We start from the raw sequence: 23,386 nt of genomic DNA on the forward strand, positions 1-23,386 counted from the left end.
ACTTTCCCCAAAGCCCCAGTGGTCTGAATAGGACCCTCTCCTCTCCTTGCTGGTAGATCTTCCTCAAGCAGAGAGGAGAGTGCTGGGGGTGGGGGCGGTGCGTGAGAGCCCTCCAACACAGGCTTCATCACACGAGGGTGGTGGTGAAACGATGGAATACTCGGCGAGAAATGGAGAAAGAATAAAAGGAAGAAAATGGGGGCTATAGAATAAACTGATATCTCAAAATGCAGTAGAAATAGTCTCGGAGTGAGATTTTTTCAAAGCAATGGGGTGGAGGGGAGGGTTCAGTCTAGGAAAGCTGAATGCCCTGGATGCGAAGGAGAGCGCCCTCTCGTATAGGTGTACAAAAGGAAACGTGGGACATGGGGGAGAGTCGGCGCTGCCCCTTCGGAGGGATCCCTCCCTGGGGCAACTGTTGGGAACCCCAGGAGGTCCGACCTCAGCCCAGCAGGACCTGCCTCCGCCCTCAGCGGCCTGGGCTGAGCCTGGCTGGTGAGGGCTATGGGGCCAAACGGAGCCAACATCAACGTAGTCCGCAGTTGAACAACCTCACTCTAGCCCCACAGCTTTTGGGGGGTCACTCCCTTTTAGTGCGGAATGTTTTAATGCTCTAAAAGTACTCTCTATTTTAAAGAAAAAAATTAACACCAACTTACTGACTTTTCAGAAGCCCCCTCCCCGCCTTCCTCTTAATCTTCCAACTTGTTGGGGCATCAATATAGTCACCTCTTCTCGGAGGAGCATCTCCGTGGAATTGAGCCAAGTTCCCTTTCAGCACAAGGCTTCCCTGAGGAGAAGTAATAGAGAGAAAAAAAGAGGGGAGAGGGGCTGCAGCGTCTCCCTATTTCCTGCTTCTGCCACAGGTTTTAAACGCTGGGCGCTCCTGTCCAGACAGCACACAGGCCGAGGTCACTCAAACCCTCCGCCTCCCCCATGCCAAGACGAACCCACCAGGCCCCTCAAACCAGAGAGTGGATGGCCCGGTCTGCATTGAGGCCCCCACGGGCCACCTCCCTCTTCCCTGTAGGGGGGACGATAGTGTTTGATGGTTGAGAGTGTCGCGGCTTGCTTGAGTTAGAGTGAGAAACGTAATTCTTATCAGCGTGATCTTCACCCAGAAGGGTCAGCTCAGAGTTCAGAAAGCAGGCTGAGGGCTGGGCTGGCAGTAGGGGTTCAAATACGTCAGAAAGAGGTTTGAAACATAAGCAGGCCAGCTTGAGTGTGTGTTGAGAGCAGTGGTGGTGGAGGGGAAGGTGGAGTCTTGCTGGGAGTCGGCGCGGCTGGGAAACTGGCTACCCTGCCGCTGGAGTCCAAGGTCAAGGTAAAACGATGAGAGCAAACATGGCATGGCCAAGTCTAGACTGGGTCGTGTGACCTTGGCCCCCTTGCCTAAGGCCTGGCTGGTAGCGGTGGGTGGGTGGGGAGGTTTTTTTCAGTCACTGGTCGTGGAGGTGGTGCGGAGGCCCTGGTCCCCTTCCTGTGACGTGCCGCGCCCCCATGGAGATCCCGGGGCGCCGTGGACAGGGCTCTGTGGGGCCTCCAGGAGAAACAAAAGGCCTAAAACGCCCACCCCCATTCCTGGGGCTCCCTCCCCGGGCCAGCCCAACGTCAGACGCGTCTCCTGCGGGCCAGAACCCAAAGACACGTTCCTCAGACTTTGGGTGTAGGGGACAGAATAGAGGGAAGGATCTGGGTGCCGGGCGGCCCAGCAATAAATAAAATTAATAGTATGTTCTTTTCCAGGTTTATACAAGGGCATTAACTATTCCTATTGCAATGAGATATAGATTTAATTAACCCAGCAACTTTACAATTCCATTTATTAGGAGGCATTATGCGGCCAAAATTTAGCGGCGAGAAGAGAGGGAACACAAGTCCCTTCCTCAAGAAGACCAGCCTAAGACGTAAAAAAAAAAAAAAAAAAAAAAAGCCACTTGGGAGAGTGGGAAAGCTGGAGGGGAAAAGGCTGAAGGCTCTCAAAGCAGTTGGGGAAGTCCGCATGTTGTGAAGGATTCCCACTTCTTTCGCTTGGATCCCCAACCTTCTACGCCTGCAAATGCAGGCTCCACGGGCTGGGGCGCGCCAGGACCCGGGAGGGAGGCGCCGATGCAACAGCCTGCGGCGGGCGGTGGAAAGTAAAGCCTTGATGGTTAATTAACTTTTAGCCTGGGGTCGCCTCTCCCCTCCTCCCCCGAAAAAAAAATGTACATCTCTTTGAGACACAAATAAAATCGAATTAAACACTCCAGGAGAATATGCACCAGTGGAAACGTAGTCATTACATCTCCGAGGCGATCCCGCCCTAGAAAGCCGAGCGCTGAAGCCCTTGGCTGCTGCGGCGCTCACCCCCCACCACACGGCCACACCTCGCCCCGCCGGGCTTGGGGATGGGGCGGTGGGGCTTGACTATAGATGGACTTTAGAGAAAATCAAGAGAAATGAGAAGAAATGTGCCTATTCGGTTTCTAGCTGAGCTGCTAGTGTAGGAAAAAAGATGGAGCATTTAATTCTATGGAAGGAAAATGGAAAATGGCCCCTCAGCCCCTTCGTGAAGCCCTGGCTCTGCTCTAGGCTGCTTTTTCAAAGGGACATCTGCAAAGGCAGAGCAGCAGGAGCCACTCTGCCCTCAGCTTCCTCCCGTGAACCGAGTTCCCGGCTAAGTTCAACTCTGAAATTCTTTCAAATGCTCCAACATGTAAAGGAGATATTCAATGTGCCTTTTCACTGGAAATGTGCGTGTGTGTGCGTGTGTGTGCGTGCGTGTGTGTGTGTGTGTGTGTGTGTGTGTGTGCAAGCGCGTGTGCCTGCGCACACGCGTGCCTGTGGTTTTGAGGATGTGTGCAAGCTGCATGCACTGTTCTGGCACATGCCCTTGTGGACACAGACAAAATGTGTTCATGAAGATACCCAGATCTCTGTCTAAATCTTCTATATGCAAATAAAGGTCTCTGTGTGTCTGTATACACATTTTCCATGCTCATCCTGTTCTCTACTTACAAAGACATCCCCCAGGAAAATACTAGGAAAATGAAGAGGCAGATGTCTGTGACTTTCTGAGGTTGAAGGGTGGAATTCCTGGACCACTGTATTAAAGACAAAGTCAGAGGTGTAACTTAGCAGCATTTGCAGCAGGAGGGTGCAAGCCTGATGCACACACACACTGGAGGGCTGCGTGTAGCTGGAATACTAGGCTACGGAGAAGGATGGAAGAAATGAGGTCAGTGTGTCCCTTATTCAATGCCCAGATTTTCTCCTCTGAAAATCAGGCATCAGTTGATTTCTCTCCCTTTTCTCTGTTTCTTCTATATTCTTAAAAACAAAACAGAACAAAACAAAAAACCAAAAAAACTTGAAGCTCTGAAGCTCCTGCTCCCTTTTTTTATGGGAGAAATTCCAGTTTTAAAAAAGGAGGGGGTGGGTTGAGGCTGAAGGAGAACAAAGAGCCTCACCACTATGGGGTCTGGATTCTGGCCCAGACTTGGGGCCTTGTGAGTAGGGCATACAGTTTGGGGGGCCCTTTCCTGTCCAGAGTCCTGGCTGCAGAGTGGAAGAGGAGATTGGTGGAGCACAGAGTACATAGGGCCTGAGCTATCCAGGAAAGAAAGCGATATTTGAGATTGAGGAGCCACTTACAGGACAAGGTTGGGGATTCAGGAAGGGCCCTATTGGGGCACCCTTAAGACTGTATCTAAGTGGGGAGACCCTCTCACACATTTGGAAGAAATTCCTGGTGGGCTGCAAAGGGTAATATTGGTGGAGAAGGGAAGAAAAGTGCTTGATCCTGCGGCTTCTTGGCCCTGCTCAGTTTCCTCCCAGAAGGTTGGAGAAGCCCATGGAGCATGCAGCCTAAGATGCCACCTCCAAGGCTCCTGAATCGCTCTGAAATCTGCTATACTTTGATCTCCACCACCACCACCACCCCCCCACAAGCCAGGCCTCAGAGGAGGACCATCAGGAGGTGAGTTCTCCCAGCCTGAGAACTCACCTCCTGGACAGTGGCTGCCATCCTGACATCTTCCACCTTTATTGTTCTCCCTTCCTAGGCCCCCCAGTTTGAGGGAAGATGGGACCAGCATGGCTGAGGCATAACTTTGCTCCTTTCTTCAGAGTTTCCTGCTCTCAAACCCAAACTTGCCTTCTTCTAGGCCCCACTCACTTCCCTCTTTTAGACATCAGGGAAATCCACTCTTCCCTGCTGCCTAGTTAAAACTTGCAGTGTTGGCCCAGGTTTGGGGGCCACACCAAACTTTTCCTCTCTGGCTCTGCAAGGATCCATACAGGTGTCCAGGTTTAGGCTGTTATCACCAATACTTTCCTGGATTCTCCTCCAGCCTGCCCTTAATTGCAGACTCTGCCTGGTGGTACACAAGGGTCAGGGGAAGTCAGGTGGCTCCTTCCATGGGGAATTGTTAGGAATGAGTCCCTAACCCCAGCCTTCTTTCTCCCACAGCTTCCCTGCCCTCCTAGCCCTGCCAAGCTCATCACAGAGCCCCTTCCTCAGCCCTTCTCTAATCCTCATCCCACCCACCCCCTTTTCTTTTTGGGCAGTATCTCAGTCTGTCATTTGCACCCCCCCCCCCAACACACACACACTCACTCCCCATTGACTAAAACAGTCCAAGGAATAAATGCAGAATTAAGAAATTTACAAAGTATTTCCTCCCCTTTCTGGCCTCCCCAGAGTCCCTGCCTCCACCCTGTCCTCTGCTTCAGGAAAGGGTCCTCTGCCCCCTCCCCTCCCCCCAAACACCTCCCCCTTTTAGGAAGCCCTTCAGAAACAGACAAATAAAATCTCTTCTGGTTTTAGGGCCTGTCTGAGAGGGAAGTCCAAGTTCATTTTCAAGTTAGACAAGGGAGATGAGGGGGGTTGGGGAAGAGGTGGAGGAGTGTTTGCTGGGGGCTGGATTTGGCTTCCTTGCAGAGATCTAACAAAGGCCCCTTTTGATCAGAAAGCCAACAAATCAAATGCCTGGAAAAGGTATTTATCACTTTTGATCATTTCCTCCATCTCTCCATCTTTTAATGTTTAGGTTTGGGGTTCCTAGAAGGGAGACAGACCAGTCACTCCTTTTCTTTCTTTCTTTCTTTCTTTCTTTCTTTTTTTTTTTTTTTTTCCTTTTAAAAAGTTTCTAGTTACTTTAAAAGAAGATATGGAAAATAACATTTTTCTTAGGGCAGGGAGGGTTTGTGAACCCCAATACAACATTCCTCTGGTCAAAGTGGACTATTTAACCTGTCCCAAAGAATGACTAAATATAAATGGTATAGCTAGAGGGCTGGACATTTCACCTCTAACAAGGTGAGGGACCTCATCACCCTGCCACCATGTGGGAAGTGGAGTTTGGTGGAGTCCTAAGAGGAAGATGGTAGAGGGAGTATATGTATTTCATCATGAGAAAGAGGGAAAATTATACCCTAAATGGATCATAGCCTAGTTCTCCCCATGACCAGACACCTTCAGCAGTCAAAGAAAAAAACACATTCTAATCTGAAAATCATTGATCGGAGCACAGTAAATTAAAAGAAAGAAAATGTAATTCCCCCATCTCCAAAAAAGAGGAAAGAGGAGACCCAAGTCTAAACTAAAGGGGGGGAAGAAATCCCTTTTTGTTAAAAGAACCAATCTTGGTTGGGATCTATGGAGCAAAAAGGCAGAAGGGAGCTCATGTGTCTGAGTATCTGGGACAAGACTCTTGCTGGTGGTGATTAATTAAACCTTCCTGCAAAGATATAATTTGAGGAAGTTTTAGAAACTGGAGGGAAAGTATCACTCTCATATCCTTGGGGTGGGTTTGCCTCCCTCTCTGCCTCCTTCCTCTCATCCAATTCAAATTTTCCCTTCTTTAGGGAGTATGTAGAGGCACTTTTTTCTCTTCATCATGGTGTTGCTTTGTACATATAGCAAAGCTGACTAAATCTAAAGAACTAGAAAGGAGTTTGGGAACATTCATTCTTCTTCCCAAAGATTACTGCACTCACTTGCATAGTCAGAGAAAATTTAACTCAGATAAAAGAAAATATCTTTCAAGGCATAGAGACCATCCCAGGCTCCTCATACTTTTGGCCTTCAGCATTTCTGGGGAGCACGATTGTTGAGTTCTGGTTTTTGAACAGTGTGCATGCTGGGGAACGTGTGTTTCAATAGGTGTGCATTGTGTTGTTTAGCATGGAAACATTTGTAAGTTATCATAACAGGGCTGTGGGTTGGGGCAGTCTGATGGGGTTGGCATGAAAGGAAAGAAAACATGGCTAGGATGTGAGCTTGGGGAAGAGCCTGTGAATCCACCAACTTCTGCTCTATACAGGGTCAGTCATCTCTTCCTAGGCTGAGCCACTATCAGCAAATAGATTAAAAAGCAAAAAACAAAACAAACAAAAAATCCTCATTTTGCAAAGGTGCAATTCTTAAGGCATAGCATGGGGAAGGGGACATGGCGCAGTTACTCTCCTACTAGGAGGCCTTAGGAAAATCTTTCTCTGCTATAATCCGCATTTGTGATTTAAAGCACTTGTAACCCTCTTTTCAGTGCCTGGCTTATTAATGAATTTCTAAGGAAGTAGTAGTATTTCTCATCTATTATGACCCATCATTTCTAGACAGTAGATATGAATATATTCTTTGTTAGGTGTTAAGGGAACTTGAGATAAATATTAACATAGGATTGTGCCCTCAGATACTCATATCCATACAATTAGGTAATCTTTAAATTTTTTTGTCTTCTAAAATAATATTTCCCTTGAATATGACAAAAGCAATGTTTAACTTTAAAAAATGTTAAAGCCTTTAATTGTCTTTATGTCTATGCTGAGATGGAGGGAGGGGGTTTGTGGACCTATAGTTCTGCGGGTGAAGACATGTGTTGGCACAGACATGCTCCTTAGCCATCTCCATTAGTGTTGGGTTTTGGGGTTTTTTTTTCTGATGCAGTTAGCTATTAAGTGGAAATGGTATTCAGGCACATGTAAGTTCAGAGGTTATGCTTTTTATAATTTTATTTTTAAGAGAGACTAAAGAACCAGGTCTGAGGACATCCAGGAGAAACTTTGCAGTGTAAAATTCTCAGATCTGTTTCTCCCTCAGCCATCGCTTAGCAGAACTGCGCCCCCAAAACTAACTTGCCATCTCGCCACACTTGGCAGAATGCTGGCGTTGGCACTGTTTTTTCAGCTCAATTTCCTTCCACGGGTTTTGGGAGACTCGGGTCACTTCTGGAGCCTGGATGGCGATTCCTCTTAGCCAGAGGAGTCACCGCCGCTTGGCTACGCCAGGAACTCGGCGACATCTAACTCCTCTTGCTCTCTCTCTGGAAGGCTCCCGATACAGAGTTCCTTCGTTTATTTTGATATGCTGATTTTTAACATTCACATGTGATAATTACTTAGTACTTTATTTCACTGACCCCAACCAAGCTTCTTGTTGAAAGCCGCTTCCACACAGGACAACAAATGGCCGACAGGGAGGAGAGCGGCATAAGTGCCCGCACCGGGAAGCGCCCGCTCCACTCCAGCGCGGGGCAGGCACAATCGCACGTAATCCTGATCGATGCACTTGTGCGCACTCTATGGGGACCTATAGCTGCGCACACAGGCAGGTACATATATTTGTGGGGTAGAAGAGACACGAATGGGATGGCTGAGAGCTCTGGGTGCGTGGGTATACGCGCGGGCTGACCGAGTACCTGGGCATTCATGGGCGTGCTTGTGCGAACAGACTCGGGGTGCTGGGAGTTAGGTCCCTGTGTCTCCAGAGGCTCCTGTATTTATCTATAGGAACACATCCTGATTGCTGATTCCTGTTGGCAACATCCACTGCCAAGACCAAGAATCAGCCTTCCCTCCCTTCCCCTGCCTGTCCGCTGGTCCTTGTGGAAAGGGCACCTCCCAAATGTGGGTGGAGGGGAAGCAACTATTTTCTGTCCCTTCTGCCCAGTCTTGGGATAGGGAAGTAGTTAAAAAATAATCATACAACTACAGAGAGTTCTCAAAAGATTTGAGTGAATCTCTGGTTAAAAGAAAAAAGAAAACAGAAAAAGACAAGAAAGAAAAGGGTGGTGATGGTGGTGGTAGGTAGGTGGGAAGGACTGGCGGTCACAGGGAGAAAAGCCATGAGATTTCTGAAAAGTTGGGATAATCTTAGCTTGGCATAGTGGTGAAGGAGAAAAACAAATTATTCAGGCATTAGGAATCTTAGCATTAATTTCTGTGTGGCTGTATATTTGTTGCCATTTGCTGCATATAAGATACATGAAATGGCATGATCATGTCTTACATAGAAGCCCATGATGACAATACACATACACAGTTGGACATGTTTCAAATCTACTTCTAAACTTGGTGCACTGTAGGTCTACAGATTTCCTAATTAAATCTTATCTTTACAATGCTTGGTAATTTAAGTAGTAGGGACAAGGATCTTAAACAGAATTTCTCCTTCCAAACTTTGCCAATAAGAAAAGTGGACTCGTTACTTTTCAAAGCTTAGCCCCACCCTTGAAAAAAGTCTCCCAAATGTGATTCATCCTGGAAAGAAGAAAGCCCAGCTAACCCTCTCTCCCCCAAGGGGTCTGGCCTTATGGATACAGCCATTAGGGAAGTAGGTTCTTTGCCAGGTCCAGAAACACCCCCAAGGTTTCCAACTGGCTTCTCAGGGATCACTCCTCAGGCTCTGAACCTGGCAGGGTATCTCAGATGCTCTGTTCAGTGAGCCTGAAATAGAGATCTGAATCCGCAGTTTCAAGTTGAGTTTTCACCTGAAGGTTGTGTGGGGTGATGCCCCAACTTCATTTTGCAAATACATATGCAGTTTAAGGACTATGCAGAGGGGACTGGTCCTACTCAGCTTTGATCATCCTGGAAAAAAACTGGAGCCTAAATAATATTCCCACCAAGAAACATGTTTTCCATCGACATAAGCAGAAAATCCTTGTTGTGCTCTCCCTTTCTCTCTCTCATATATATGAGATATATACATGTATATATATATATATACATGTATATATCTCATATATATATATGCGGTTTGATAACTTGATGTAGCTCTATGACTTTATCACAACAGAAACAATATCCTTCCGGGAACCGGTGCCCCAGGAAGGCAGATTCTGTCCTTTTACACTGGGAAAAACGCACAGCAGTCTCATCCCACCATCTCCGAGCACAATGCACTGGTCTCTATTAGGTTTTCCTTTTTTCTCTATTTTTTTCCTCTCCAGCAATGATGAGTCTCCACAAACAATCAGAATTTACCTTTTCCTGAATTATTCAAATAATGAAAAGGTAAGTGAGAGGAAGAGTTATTGTCGGAATTCTTTGACGATTACCCTGCTTCCAGGATGTTTTCTAGAACGCTGGAATATTGTCTCCCCCACCCCCACGGAGAACTTTGAGGCTGTGACCCGCTCCCACATAGTGGAGCCTGGAGAATGCTGTCCACGCTGTTCGAATAGGGAACATATTTGTAATAGCTTCAAAATGTGCCTTGGTGACAAACACCTAGGACAGTAAGGAAACCCCCTCGGCACCTCCCTCTCCACGATCGCTTCAATCTTTACTTAGTAGCTTCATCTTCAAGTATCCAAAGCTGTGGGGAGAGCCCCCTTCTCAAGGCTGAAAAGGCGCTTTTCATGCCCTCCCGGACCGAGCCAGCTCGAACGTGCAGGGTCATTCTGGGGGAGCCTCAGCGGAAAACCCGGTGGGGTCATAATTTCTCTCCAGATCTCTACTGTAGAGATGAGTCACACTGTTTAATTTTCTTCTCTACACCGGGGCCGTTCAAATAGCTCGGGACTAGCTCCTGACTAATTCCCCACCAGCTTCGTCTTCCGCCCCGAAAACTGACAACCTGCCCCCCGCCGAAATCAGGCGGAGGGGGTAGGCGCTGCGGGAGTTCCCGGCTGAGGACTCGCTGCCCTCGCCCGCCGCAGCCGCAGCCGCAGCCGTTCGACCGGCGCTTGCCGGCCCGCGACGTGGAGGGTGCGGCCGGTGCTGCGCGGAGCTTTCTCTCGGTCCCGCCCGCACGGGGGTCTGGGGTCCCATGCCTCCGGGGAACCCTCCTCAGGCTTCGGGAAGCCGGGAGAGCATGCCTTTCTCCGAGGGAGTCCCAGGCGACTTCCACAGTCCAGAGACAGAGGTCCACGCGCTGCAGCCTGGGACGGGGCGACCCTTGCTTCCTCCAGTTGTACCAAACGAAATCTGTCTCAGTCACAGACCTCCGCTCCCAGACCGGGCGGCGCCTGCCTGTCCACGTCTTTGTTTTCTTGAAGGTAATACGCTTCAAGGGGGAAAAAAAAAAGTCAATCGGGGAGAAACTTGTATTTTCGAACATTCCTAGCGGAACTTGTATGTGTTGGCGCAGCACGGAGGCCGCGCATCCGCCCAGCGCCTCCCAGCCCGCCCCGGAGGCAGGGTCCGCGGCAGCGGCTCCACTTGAGGCGGCGGGGAGCCACCTTCCCGCAATCGCCTCTCAAGACCGACCGCCCCTAAAGACCGCTTTTCGAGAGGCGCGGCCCCCTCTCCAGGCGCCGTCGCTGCGGCTGGCGCGGTGGGCGGCCGGGGGCAAGGGCACGGGCCCCGCAAGCTGAGTCCGCGGGCCTCCTGCAGCCGAGGCGCGGCGCGGGTCCCCAGACTCTCGAAGCCTTCAGACCTGGCTTGCGTGTAGGCTGCAGAGAAGGCAGGGCGGCAGTGAACTCGGGGGTTACTGACCCCCGCAGCCGCCGAAGACCGCACTTCGCAGTTATGTAACCTGCGGAGCTGCACGCACCAAAAGGCACTTTATGCGGATCCGTCATCACCGCACTGGAGGGAGACGGGAGTAATTTCAACCCCTGAGTGTTTACCCTAATGGATTATTTCTTCCCCAAATCCTTTTCATTTACTTAGGAAGCCTTGGTTGAGCTGTGCTTTGGAATTTGACGGGCCTTCCCTCCTCCCCCGTTTTGTTTTTCCAGCATGCGTCCCGGCTGGTCTCAAGAAATGGGGTAGGAGAGGGTGCTTAAAATAAAGCCCCAGTGAAACTAGAAGAGCAGGGGGAAATCTCACTGCACATAGACATGAACAAAGTAGTTAGTGTCGCTGCAAAAGGGTACATCTGGGGGAGAATGGAGACTCCCTTTCATTCTTAATAGCGGGTTGGAGGCCTGGGATATAGGTAACAGGGGGATCGAGTTGCCGGAAGCTCTGACTTCTGTGACCAGTCCTGAGAAGCTGTTTGCTCCCCACCACGAGTGAGAATCCAAGGGAGGTGAGTGTTTTTTATTGCAAATAGTCAAACTCTTTTCGTGATGACCTCATCTCTGCCAGATGTGTTTTCTGATTTTACCAGAAGAAGACACTTCAAAAAATAAATCCAGTTTTGGAATTAATCTGATGTAAAATACATTTATTTTATTTAGGATTGAAAAGCCAGGCGATTCTTCTGTCTTCATGAAGTTTGCTGGCTTCTGTGTCTAGTGGCAAATCTTACTGAATTTTTTTCAGTAGCAAAAAGGATTTTTTAGCGTCGGGCCCATTTCCAGGACCACTGAGACCTAGGAGTTGCAGGGTCATCTTCAGCACACAAGAGGCTAGAAGTTACATTGGGAGAAGGAACCGATCTCCTGCAGGTGAAAGTTCTCAGTAGTCAAGTTACAGGAGTCTTGTTCATCTTGGTGGGAGAGCTGGTAGTGGCCACCTTTGCTTCTAGTCTTCCACAGAAGTCCTCTCTTTTTCTCCCCTGTTCCCTCTTTACTCCCCATCATCCATCAATACACAACATCTAGAGAAAATCTCTTTGGGGAGTGATGATCTTCCTCTTGAAGAAAGAAGGACTCATAAGTATGCTCATTATAGTGGTTGGACCACTGGTACTGCATGAGAATCTTCCAGCAACTCTATATCTCAATAGCAACTTCTCCCCCCCAAATCTGGTAGCTCTTCTTCTGGGCCCTCAGCTGAATTACATTTCCCAGCTTTCTTTGCAGTATGACATGACCACGCGATTGAGTAAGTGGGTATGTTGCCATCTTCCTCTCCCATGCTTTCTGCTCTCTTCTGTCAGGAAGCCGACTGTGAGACCATAAAAAACAGTGCAGACATGAGATGGGAAGAGCCTAGATCCCCAAATCACATGCAGAGAAGAGCTGCCTACTGACAAGAACCACCAGTCTAGGACTTTACCTGAGGGAGGAATAGCCTTCTATTGTATTTGAGCCACCGTACATTTTGGAGTTTATTTATTATCACATCCCAGTGTATCCTTAATAAACATACACTCTTTAAAAGACAAAATGCAACAATTTTTGTCTTCCATCATCCCTTATAAGTGTTAATCAATGTTAGCTAAGCCTTCTTGGCCCTTGGGTTCAAACTTCAGGAGGCCCCAAGACTCTTCTGCCCACTCATGGGTAACAGACAGTCCTATAACAACAAGTCATACATACAATTTCAAATCTGTAATCAGAATGTCCAGTCCAGTGTAGCTTCAAGGCTCTGAGCTTGGTTTATTGTGAAATCTGCCCTCCCTAGCTCAGGATCGCTTCAGCCTAGATGCCTGTTGAGGGAAAGAGGAGTGATTCTTGCTTCTCTGTTTCTTAACCTTGTATTTCTCTTCTTTCCCTTATCCTTAACTGCTGTTTCAGACCCACTAGAGGTTCAAGGGATGAAGCAAGTGGGCAACTGGCTCACACAATTTTCTAGTGCTTTTGAGTTGTGGAGATAAATCAGCTAGATCAGGGCTACTGTAGTGGAAAATACATAGCACCAAATAAAGCCAGAGTTATGGTAATTTGTTGCTTAACTTGACATATAGTCAAAAATATAGCTCTGGACAATTTAGGACTTCAAGTAGATTTTCTGAGTTATCCAGTTTTATATATTTCCAGATCTAAGTAAAGAACCACCACTCACTTCTCTAGACAATATGGGAACAGCCCCAATTGGTCCCTTGCAAAGGAGGATGGTATGAAAGCATTTCTCTTAAAAGATGATTAGGATATATTTCTTTGAATTGGCTCACTCGAATTTCCCTCATTCTATTCCCTCACCATACAGACTAGACTCACTCTCAGGAAATGAATTCTTGCTTTTTGGCCCCTGCCAACACCAGGAACTGGGCAGCCTCCTTCCTACAATTCTGTTTTGCATTCTGTTTATTGTCTTATGGAAATCACAGCAGCCGCCTCATAGTCAGGTTGCCTGCCAGACTCTGGCACTTTTTAGACACTGGCATCTCTCTATATAACCAGTGCCAAGCCACAGGACAGCCTTGGGGTCACCAGGTGGGGAGAAGGCCTGTCAGCCACAACATGCCAAGTGGAGAAAAGAAGTGTATTTTTGTTTTGTTTTGTTTTGTTTTTTACATTTATTTTAATTTATCAATTTTTGTTTTGTTTTTTACATTTATTTTTTATTTTAATTTACCAATTCCCCCCAACACTCCCCCACTAAAGAAGTGTTAATGATGCAGTTATTTTTGTCTATGGATACTGCCCAACTACAAGATTTTAGGGTTATCTATGTGCTAACAAAGGAGAACTGCAGTCATTCACTGGGTCACTTCCAAACATTCAGATACATGATAGCAAGTGGATAGATTAACCAGATAACATTTTCCTCCTGCTTGCAACCAGTTGTGTGGCATTACAAAGACCCTTATTATGTGTACATGCAGCACCAGCACTCTCTGAGCCTGAGCTGGAGAAAGAGCTGTAGAGTGGGATGTGGGCAGACAAAAAGCATTGAAACCTGTGGGTAAGACTCATCCACACTTGGAAACCTGCTTACCTTTGTGAGCCAGAAGGGATTTTGGATATTCACAGTTAACAACTAAATCAGTCTGGAAATTACTCTGGTCTTTAAGAAGAATGGAGATTTCATTGAATATTGAATTATTCATCACAGATAAACACTTGGCCCACTTTCTCTGGATTATTTCCAATCTTCTAATTCACTTTTTCAAGTATATAGTGGGTTATATTCACCATCATCCACTTTCTGGAAACAACAGATGTGGAAAGGGCCTGACATTCAAAAGGAGAGGTTGTGGGTCCAGATAATGAAACGTATTATTCTGATGGAGGGTGTGGAAGGGTGCTGCTAGACAATGGAATGGGAATTGAAGAGTGTGACATCCATTCTTCATGCATAGCACTTTGAACACTAGATCTTTTCTAATTTACTAGAGCTGAAATGGTTGGTTATTAGATTAGAGAGAAGGGTGTGTCCAAGATGACCTCCCAAAGCCTCTTTTTTTGCCTTTGGCTTCTATAATTTTCTGACAACAGCTATACCTGTAAAAAGGGTCAGATTCAGTAGCAGGGTCAGGGGCTGCAGTCATTTGGCAGACTTCAACAACATGACCCTGGCAAAGACTTTGGAATAAAAACATCAGGAAAATAAACACTCAATGTTCTATAGCCAGAGGACTGGCTGGGAGCTGTCAGGTTGAAATACTAGTCTATTTGGGAAGGGAAGGAAAAGGAGCAAGCCCTCCAATACTCCTCTGCCTCCTAGAAAATACCCCTCCAGCAGCAGAGCTGATGCCAAACACATCAAATTAATTAAGAAAAGAGATAGAAGAAGTCTTAATGCTGAGCTTCTACTCCAGCCAGTTGTTCAATCAACATGCTGTCAGGAACGAGGCATTGCCTAGGCTGGGGGAGAGGAGCATCAGGACACAAGAGATGAAGCCAAGCCCTGCATGAGGGGAGCTGCACCCTATTTGTGTGGGGAGATAGAGCATAGATTCAGGACCCAGACAAAAATATGGATAAGAAGACTGAGAGACAAGAGAGGTGAGCAACATCAATGCAGGGGGAAGAGTAGGAGTGGAGGCTGCAGCAGAGGCTGGAGGGATCAGACAAGGTGGTGATCCCCAAGGAGGGGAGAGTTGCTGAGTTGTGGAGGAGAGCTAAACGGGGCTTAGGGGAGAGGTGAGAAAAGATTTGTGTCCCAGGTTGGGCAATGGCTTGTGCAGTGTAGAGACTGCAAAGGACAAGGTATGTGTTGGTGGAGAGAGTGTAGGAATCTGGCTGAGCAGAAATTCTGTATCAGGGAGTGTTGGGAGAAAAGACTGGAAAGCTGGAGAACTATAAATCTGGCAGGATAAGATGAATCAAACAGGAATTCCTCGGAAAAGGGGTTTTTGACAAAAATACTGATGCAGAAGAAGCTTTTGCTCTAGTTATCTCTTAGAAAAGAGGCAAAGTCTAAGCACATGAGGGTAATGCAGTCATCTCTGGTCAGCTGTATAAGGTAAACAGAAAAAGGAGGCTGCTCCACTGGTTTCAGCCTGAACTGGCAATACTATTTGGCCGACTACAACAGTAGTATCCAGGGAAGAGCCAGGGAATGTGTGGTAGCATGTGTCCGTGTACATCTCTGTGCATGTGTGCATGTGTGTGCTTAAGGCTGCATGTACATGTCTTTCTATGTTCTGATTGTGCTTCTTCTTGAACACCCAAGAAAAATATGCAAAAGATGCACCAACAGTAGACTAGTGCATTGAATTAGTAGGTAGACTGATGATAAGGTTTGAATAATATACACCCCATGGAGGAAAACATAATACTAACCCCTTTATACTATATACACATAAGCACACATGCAGATATTGGAAATGTACATATAGATATTGGAAATGCATATATACTAAGATGCATCAGTTTAGATATGAATAAAGACACAAGTGCTATTAGCAGCTATTCATTTCATAGGTGTGCTATAGAAAAGACTAAGGGAATAACAGACTTAAAATGGCATTTAAATTATGTTATCTATTTTTTCGTCTGTAAGAAAGAATATGCTAACCAACACCTTCAAACAACATAATGCCTTCTTCTCTGAAACAACTATGGAAATTAGCTCCAATCTCTAGCCCCTACTAGCCTGTGTACCATAGAGGAAAGTGCACCGAATCCTGCAGGAGTCAGAAGATATAGACTGTTAGTCCACATCTGTTGCCTAATAACAGAGTATCTTTGGTAAGTCATCTTTTCTCTGGCTTTGATTCTTCATCAATTAAATGTGAAAATTGCCTATAAAATCTAAAGTTCCTTCCAGCTATAGTCTTAGGATATATATGTATGTATATATGTATGTATATAATCACACACACACATACAATAACAATGTTATCCAAGTGTCCAGAAGTTTATGATGGGAAATAAAATTAGAAGATGACCATAGTTGTCTACAAAATGCCCAAACAGCATTTCAGTTTTGTCTTCTAATAAAAAACTCCAAATACGTTTTTGATATTGTGAGGACTAAGAGCCTAATAACTGAAAATTTCATCTTTCAAAAGCCAGTTTGGGGTCATATAGACAGTGACCCTGAGAATGAACAGGTCTATGGTCACCTGTCCTACACAAATGTTGGAAATGGGCTCTTTGATTATGAATGTAGTTATACAGTGTCAAAACCAAAAAATGAGATAATTTGATTAAGTCAAAAAAATCAGGTGCATTGATCAGATCCAGTTTTTGTCTACGTTATGGGTGTGCCCATTTCCACCATAAGAGGTTCTTGGGCCCACTTCTCTCTGGATCTCTCCACCCTTACCCTGAATGTCCAGTAAGAGGATTTGCCCAGAGCTCCTGGTGTGGCCATATTCTGAAAGCCTATTAGTATACACCGGTACACCTCAATGTTCTTGGTGTGTGTATGCTGAAAAACAGAAAGACCGTCAAATAATAGCACGCTCACTTTTGAAGGCTCCTGGTAGAGCATTAGCACTTGTCACAATATTCCATTGCAAAAAAAAAAAAATCTGCAGCTGGTAAACTTCATCCTGAATGTCAATGGGGGTCTGATCCCATAACACAGCAGCCTGAGATAACCTGTATCACAAAAGCAAGCCTGCCTGTGATTACTTAGCATTTATATAGCACTTTATCTGGGTCTGTATGTCAGCATCATTAATGGGAAATAACTCACCAGGAGTTACAGCCAAGAAAAAAAAATCATGACCCAAAAGGAAGAAAGAAGGGAAAGCTTAAAGGATCCAAGTAATTCCATAAGGGCTTGTGGTTACTCAAGAATGGGGACAGGGCAAAAAAATGCTATTTAAAGAGGACAAGGAAAGCTCTTTTTTCTCTCCCCTGTGAATAAGGACCAGCTGAAGGTGCAGAAGGAGAGAATGAGTTTAGAATTAAGGAAGAAAAACCCTTGCCAGTGAGACTCACTAGGCCTAAGAATTTGGCTGAAATAATTTATAGCTTGTCTTGTGCATCATCTTAGATCCCAAGGACGTTGTCATCTAGCAAAGATTGTGAGTAATGTTTGGAAGGTGGTTCTGTCTGGAGCAAGGGGATGGACAAGATGCCCTTTTAAAGTAGCTTCCAAACCTAGAAGTCTATTTGTAAAAATAGAATGTTCAGAAATTCACCAGAGTTTCTTTTAAAAACAAAACAAAATTAATCAGAGGAAGGGCTGGCCAGTTAGTTCAGTTGGTTAGAGTGTAGTGCTGATAACACCAAGGTCACAGGTTTGGATCCCCACACTGGTAAGCCATCCAAAAAAACCAAAAAACAAAGTTTCTCTGTGGTGTCTTGGTAAAGTACAAATTAACTCAAATCTGTTACACAAGGCAAGAATTAAATGATTCAATTAGCTGGAAATATGCAAATGATCACTGTCGTATCAGGAAATTAAAAGTAGCAAGGCTGCCTAGCTGTGGTTCAATGCTAAGAGCATGTGTTTTAGAGACAAAAGACCTCGGTTTGAATTGTGGTTCCAACACTTGTTATCTGTGTGATTGTAGGAAAATTATTTAACCTCTATGAGCCTTAATCTTCTCCTTTGTTAAATGGAAATTTTATAGTACACGGTAATGAGATGGACTTTTGTTTCTAGCATTATAGTAAACAAGAATGCTTTACTATACAGTATGTAGAAATACTGGATAAAATATAAAATCTTTTAAATGCATAGCAGAGCTTGCTAGAAAGAAAGAAAAATCCCCAAGGGACCAAATATAAGAAGAGAACTGAAAACCTGAGTGGTGATTGTGGGAGCTGATCCTGAAGCTTCCCTGCAGGTGTTTGGGGGTGGGTGTTGATCTTGGTAACCAAAGGTATTGGGTTTTAATGGTCATGTAGGCATTGGATTCAAAGTTCAGCCCCCTCCCCCACCCCGCAAAAAAAGAAAAGTAGGAAAAATATCTACCCACTGGTAAAGGGAGAGGACAAAGAGGCTTATCTCTCTTGGCTGGGCTCTGGATTGGACTCCAACATATCAAAACACATTCCCATAGGAGACTTTTTGCCTCCCTTCAGGCCAGGTTGGGGTCCAAATTGATATCATATGCATAGTGTAGGAATTCCTTAACTGAGAAATTAGTATTAAAAGTAATTCTAGGCTGGATTGCCTGGCAGAAGCAAACATATAAAACCTCTCTTAAGGGAGACATCTTCAACCCAGGTCACACAGCATTCCCACAGACAAAGTCTTAAGCTCATAAATCAAAACCACAAAAGTATGAAGAAACCATCCAAAAGAAAAAATGTCAGCAGACACATTAAACAACAAATTTGGACTCGCAAGAACTTAAGATAATACTTTACCACATCCAGATAATAAAATAAGTATGCTTATATAATTAAAGATGCAAAAGAAGAAATCTTTAAAAATAAGAAAGAATAAAATATATCCAAAAAAAAGACAAATTTGCAAAAGAACCTAGAATTTCTAGATACTAAATAATACCATATTTCATTCATCCTAAGATGTGCTTTGTCAATATTTTAGCACCTCTGAGGCCAGAATATTTCCTACAATTAATGTTGGCTAGGCAGACCTTTTGATATAGTTGTCATTGAATGCTCGCATACATCAAAATTTGCAGAAAAGATCACAGTCACTTTGAAAAATCCTAAAGACAATATAGAGCACTCTCATTAGGAAATGGTCCACCACTAATGCTCTTGGCATCACAGAAGACATCATTGTGTAGAAATGTGTGGAATTTAAAAGCCATTCAGAAAAGTTGAACTCTGAATGTGAAGAAGTTTTAGTAGTACACTAACTAATTCATTACACATGCATTTTCTTTTCTTATGTATACACAAGAGTAATACGTCAGAAAACCTGTGTCTAAAGTCTAAAATGGCTCTTTAAATAGGTAGGGAAAAAATTCTAAGTGTCAGGAAAGCATTTGTCATAGTTTAATTGCAGCAATAGCTTTCTTAGAGTCAATAAAATAATGGTGCTTCCTACCTTTGATAGCATCTTAGACTATGTGAAGTACAATAGTCATTGTATCAGTCAGGGTTCAGGATTTAAAAGAAATCTCTCTAGGTATCTTAAACAAGAAGGAATCAGGGAATCAGGTGTTTACAAATTAGTGAATGGGCTGGAGCAGTGCAAGTCAGGGCCAACTTACTGTCTTTATCACACCTGCCTTTCACATTGGCAAAGACATGTGCAGCACCAACAGTATCAGAAAGATGGTCCCTACCTTGCTTCTGCCTTCTATCTTTCATCAGTATGTCTTTTTGGTGGAACCTAATTTGTATTCAAAACCTGGGAAATATAGGTAGGTATTTGGTTGTTTCATTTTCTAAATCCTCTTATGTGAAAATGTAAATAGAAGGAAATGGGAATGGATGTTCAGTGCCAATGGACCATATCTAAGAGGGTCATTAAGTACAAAAACCAAATGGAAAAAAGCGTATGATTTAATTGGCAACTAGTGAAATTACTAGTTACAAATTAAAGCTACATGAGATAGTATTATATACCCACCAGATTGGGTCAAATAAAAAGATCTGATAACACCAAGTATTGATGAGGTTGTTGAGGAATGGGGATACTCACATACTGCCGATAGGAGTGCAATTCAGTACAACTTTGAAAAACAGTTTGGCATTATCTGAAATATTGAAGGTATACCTATCTTCAGATCCAGCAATTCTATTTCTAAGTATATAACCTAAAAACACATACCTTTATGTTCCAGTATACAGGTACCAGAATGTTCACAGCAGCATTGTTCACAGCAGCTCCGAACTGGAAACCAAAGATGTTCATAGCAGTAGAATTTGGTATATTGGACAATGGAATATTATATAAACACTCAAAAATGCAGGGCTTACTGCTAAACACAGTAACAGAGGTGAATATTTTATATACAATGGTGGTCAAAATACCAGGACACAAAAACTTAACACAACATTTATTATTTTATAAAGTTCAAAAAACATTAAACTAGACTATGTTGTTTAGGAATGCACATAAGGTGGTAGAATTATTTTTTAAAAGCAAAAAAGTGATTACCATCAGCCAGCTGCAAAAAAAAATAGTGATTACCATACCAGTCAGGATTATGATCACTTCTAGTGGAGAAGAAAAGAGCTATGACCAGCAAGGGGCACATGGAGGGCACCTGGGGTCTGGCAACATTCTATTTCTTGATCTGTAACTGTAGCAACAATAAGTAATTCAACAATACCTTTATGTCTTACATACTTTTATATACATGTGCTATATTTAATTTTTTTAAGTTTATGAAGAAACTGAATGAATGAATAAAAAGAAACCTAGGCAAAGGTAAAGAGAGAATTATAGAGTTAGAGAAGAGTTATGAGGAAATTGTCCAGAAGATAGCACAAGGAGATAAAGAGGTAGAAAATATTAGAGGCTGAAAGATGCAGAAAAAGAAGGTCTAACATACATATACTGTAAGTTCTTGGGAGAGAGAATAAAGAAAAACAGGGTAACATTCAAAGAGATTATGAATGAAAATTTACCAGAATTAAGAGAAGGCACAAATCCTCAGATTTAGATAGCACAAGTCCTCAGTAGGGTCAATTAAACTAAATCCAAACCTGTATATGTTGCCATAAAGTAAAGAATTCCAAGCTCAGTGCGAAAAACTTTAAAGCAACCAGAGAAAAACACATTACTTTCAAAGTAACAACAATTATACTCAAATGGTAGAATGTCATTCTTTTTTATGGCTGAGTAGTATTCCATTGTGTATATATACCACAATTTCCTTATCTAGTCATCCATTGATGGACATTTAGGTTGGTTCCACCACCTAGCTATTGTAAATAGAGTTGTAATAAACATGGGAGTGCAGGTATGCCTTCGATGTGATGTTTTCCAATCCTCTGGATAGCTAACTATACAGATCTAACCACCACATATTTCACACAATTATTGAAAATCAACATTGTATCCCATATGTATGTATAATAAAAAATAAATAAAAATAAACAATTATATTCACAGCAGACTTTCCAAAATAAACAATAGAGAACAGACGACAATGAATAATGTATTCAAAGTGTTGACTGAAGACAGAAAAAATTATCAAGAATTCTTTACTCAGCTTTATTATCATTCAAAAGTAGGGATAAAATAAATAAATTTCCAGACATACCAAAACAGATTTCTTACCAGAAATAGACCTCTCATTAAAGGCATTTTCTTCAGGGAATTTCCTGAAGAAAATTTCAACCTGTAAGTTAGAAGTAAGATAAAAGCAGGAATTTGGAGAATAGTTCCATTGAGTAAAGAAACTGGAAAACCTGTAGGTATATCTAAACAAACTTTGTGCAAACAGTAGTAACAGTGACTAATTTGGGGACTAGAAAATAAGATGGTAATACTGGACAACAATAACATATATAATGAGAGAGATATGATCAGAGTTTAAGTATCCCATGGCTTGAATTATTTGGGAGGATAGTAGAGGTATTGATTAAACCAGTATGGTTCTTTTTAATTTAAAATTAAGGTAATCATAAAGAATAAAAAGGGAGAAAAGGGGAATTTTTTAAACTTTCATCATTTCAATAGAAAGCAGGAAGAGAGATACATGGAAAATATAAGCGCAAAATAAGATGTTAGATATAAAACAAAAATTATCAGTAAACAATAAATGTAAATGGATGAAACTCACTAGTTAAAAGATTGAGGTTGTCAGACTGGATTAAAACTTTTAGTTATTTGCTGTTATAAATCATGATGATCCACAATAGTTGAGAGTAAAAGGATGGAAAAAGATACCAAATAATATAGTATGTCTCTATCAATATGAGGCAAAATTGATTTTAATATACTAGATAGTGGTTACCAGGAGCTGAGGGAAGGGGATAAGGAGTTATTAATGGGCACAGAGTTCCAGTTTGGAATAAAAAAGTTCTGGAGATAGATAATGATGATAGTTGCACAACAATGTGAATGCACTTAATGCCACTGAACTGTACACTTGAAAATGGTTAAAGTGGTAAATTTTATGTTATATATATTGTACCACAATTTTAAAAAATAGACTTTAAGACAAATCAGCTTTGTATCTCATGAATATTCATAACCAATAAAAAAAATAGAGACATTTTATAATTATAAAAGTAACAATTTACCAGGAGGATATAGCAAATTTTTACTTTAACCACTTCAAATACATAAAACAAAATCATAAGAAGAAATTCATAAATTCACCAAATAGTTGGAGATTTTTTAAAAACTCTCTAGTAATTAATAATTGGGCAGACAAAAATAAATAGGCATAGGAGATTTGAATAATACAATTAACAATCATGTTCTGATGGATATACATAGAATCCTTTATACAACTATTAGAGAATACACATTTGTTTAAAGAACATACAGGACATTTCCAAAATTGACCACACACTGGGCCACAAAACAAATTTCAACAAATAAAATGAATCAGTGTTATATGAACCACATTTCTCTGAATACAAGCAATAAATTTAGATATCGATAACAGAAAAATAAAGTTCCCATATACTTGGAAATTTAAGAACAGATTTTAAAGCATAACTAATAATGGAAACTAGATAATATTTAGACTGAACAATTTAAAAATACACAAAAATAAAAACAAGTATAAATAAAAATACAAAATACAAAATCAAAACATGTGGGAACAGCACCAGGAGTGAATCCTAATTCTAATTATGGCTTTAGGTGATTATGATGTATCTGTGTCAATGTAGCTTTATCAGTTGTAACAAGTGTACCATTCTGGTGGGAGATGTTGATAATAGTGGAGGCTATGCATATGTGGGGGCAAGCAGTATACGGGAAATTTCTGTACCTTCTGCTCAATTTTGCTAAAAACCTAAAACTACTCTAAAAAGGTTAAGTCCTTTTTAAAAACATGTGGGATATAGCTAAAGTAGTATTAGAAAGGGATTTATAGCATAAATACATTAGAAAAGAAAAACAGAGCTAAGATTCCCAACTCCAGGAAGTTATAAAGAACCCACCACCACCAAAGCAGATGGAAATAAAACAAAAATACAATAGGGAGAATCAACAAAACTACAAATTGGTGAATTCTCACTCACCAAAGGGCATTGACAGTTCTCAATAGTCAGGTGAATGAGATGACCTGGTTCTGTAAATGTCAATCAGCCTCTTTATCAGGACA

At 43.0% G+C, this 23,386-nt stretch overlaps 1 protein-coding gene across 1 annotated transcript in view; it reads left to right on the forward strand.

Annotated features, from left to right (window-relative positions):
- The window catches only part of LOC134360671 (uncharacterized), a 95,467-nt gene that overhangs the window by 23,718 nt on the left and 48,363 nt on the right, over nucleotides 1–23,386 (forward strand). The window lies entirely within an intron of this gene.

This window comes from Cynocephalus volans, chromosome 12, assembly GCF_027409185.1.
Source record: "Cynocephalus volans isolate mCynVol1 chromosome 12, mCynVol1.pri, whole genome shotgun sequence".
Classification (NCBI taxonomy): domain Eukaryota; kingdom Metazoa; phylum Chordata; class Mammalia; order Dermoptera; family Cynocephalidae; genus Cynocephalus; species Cynocephalus volans.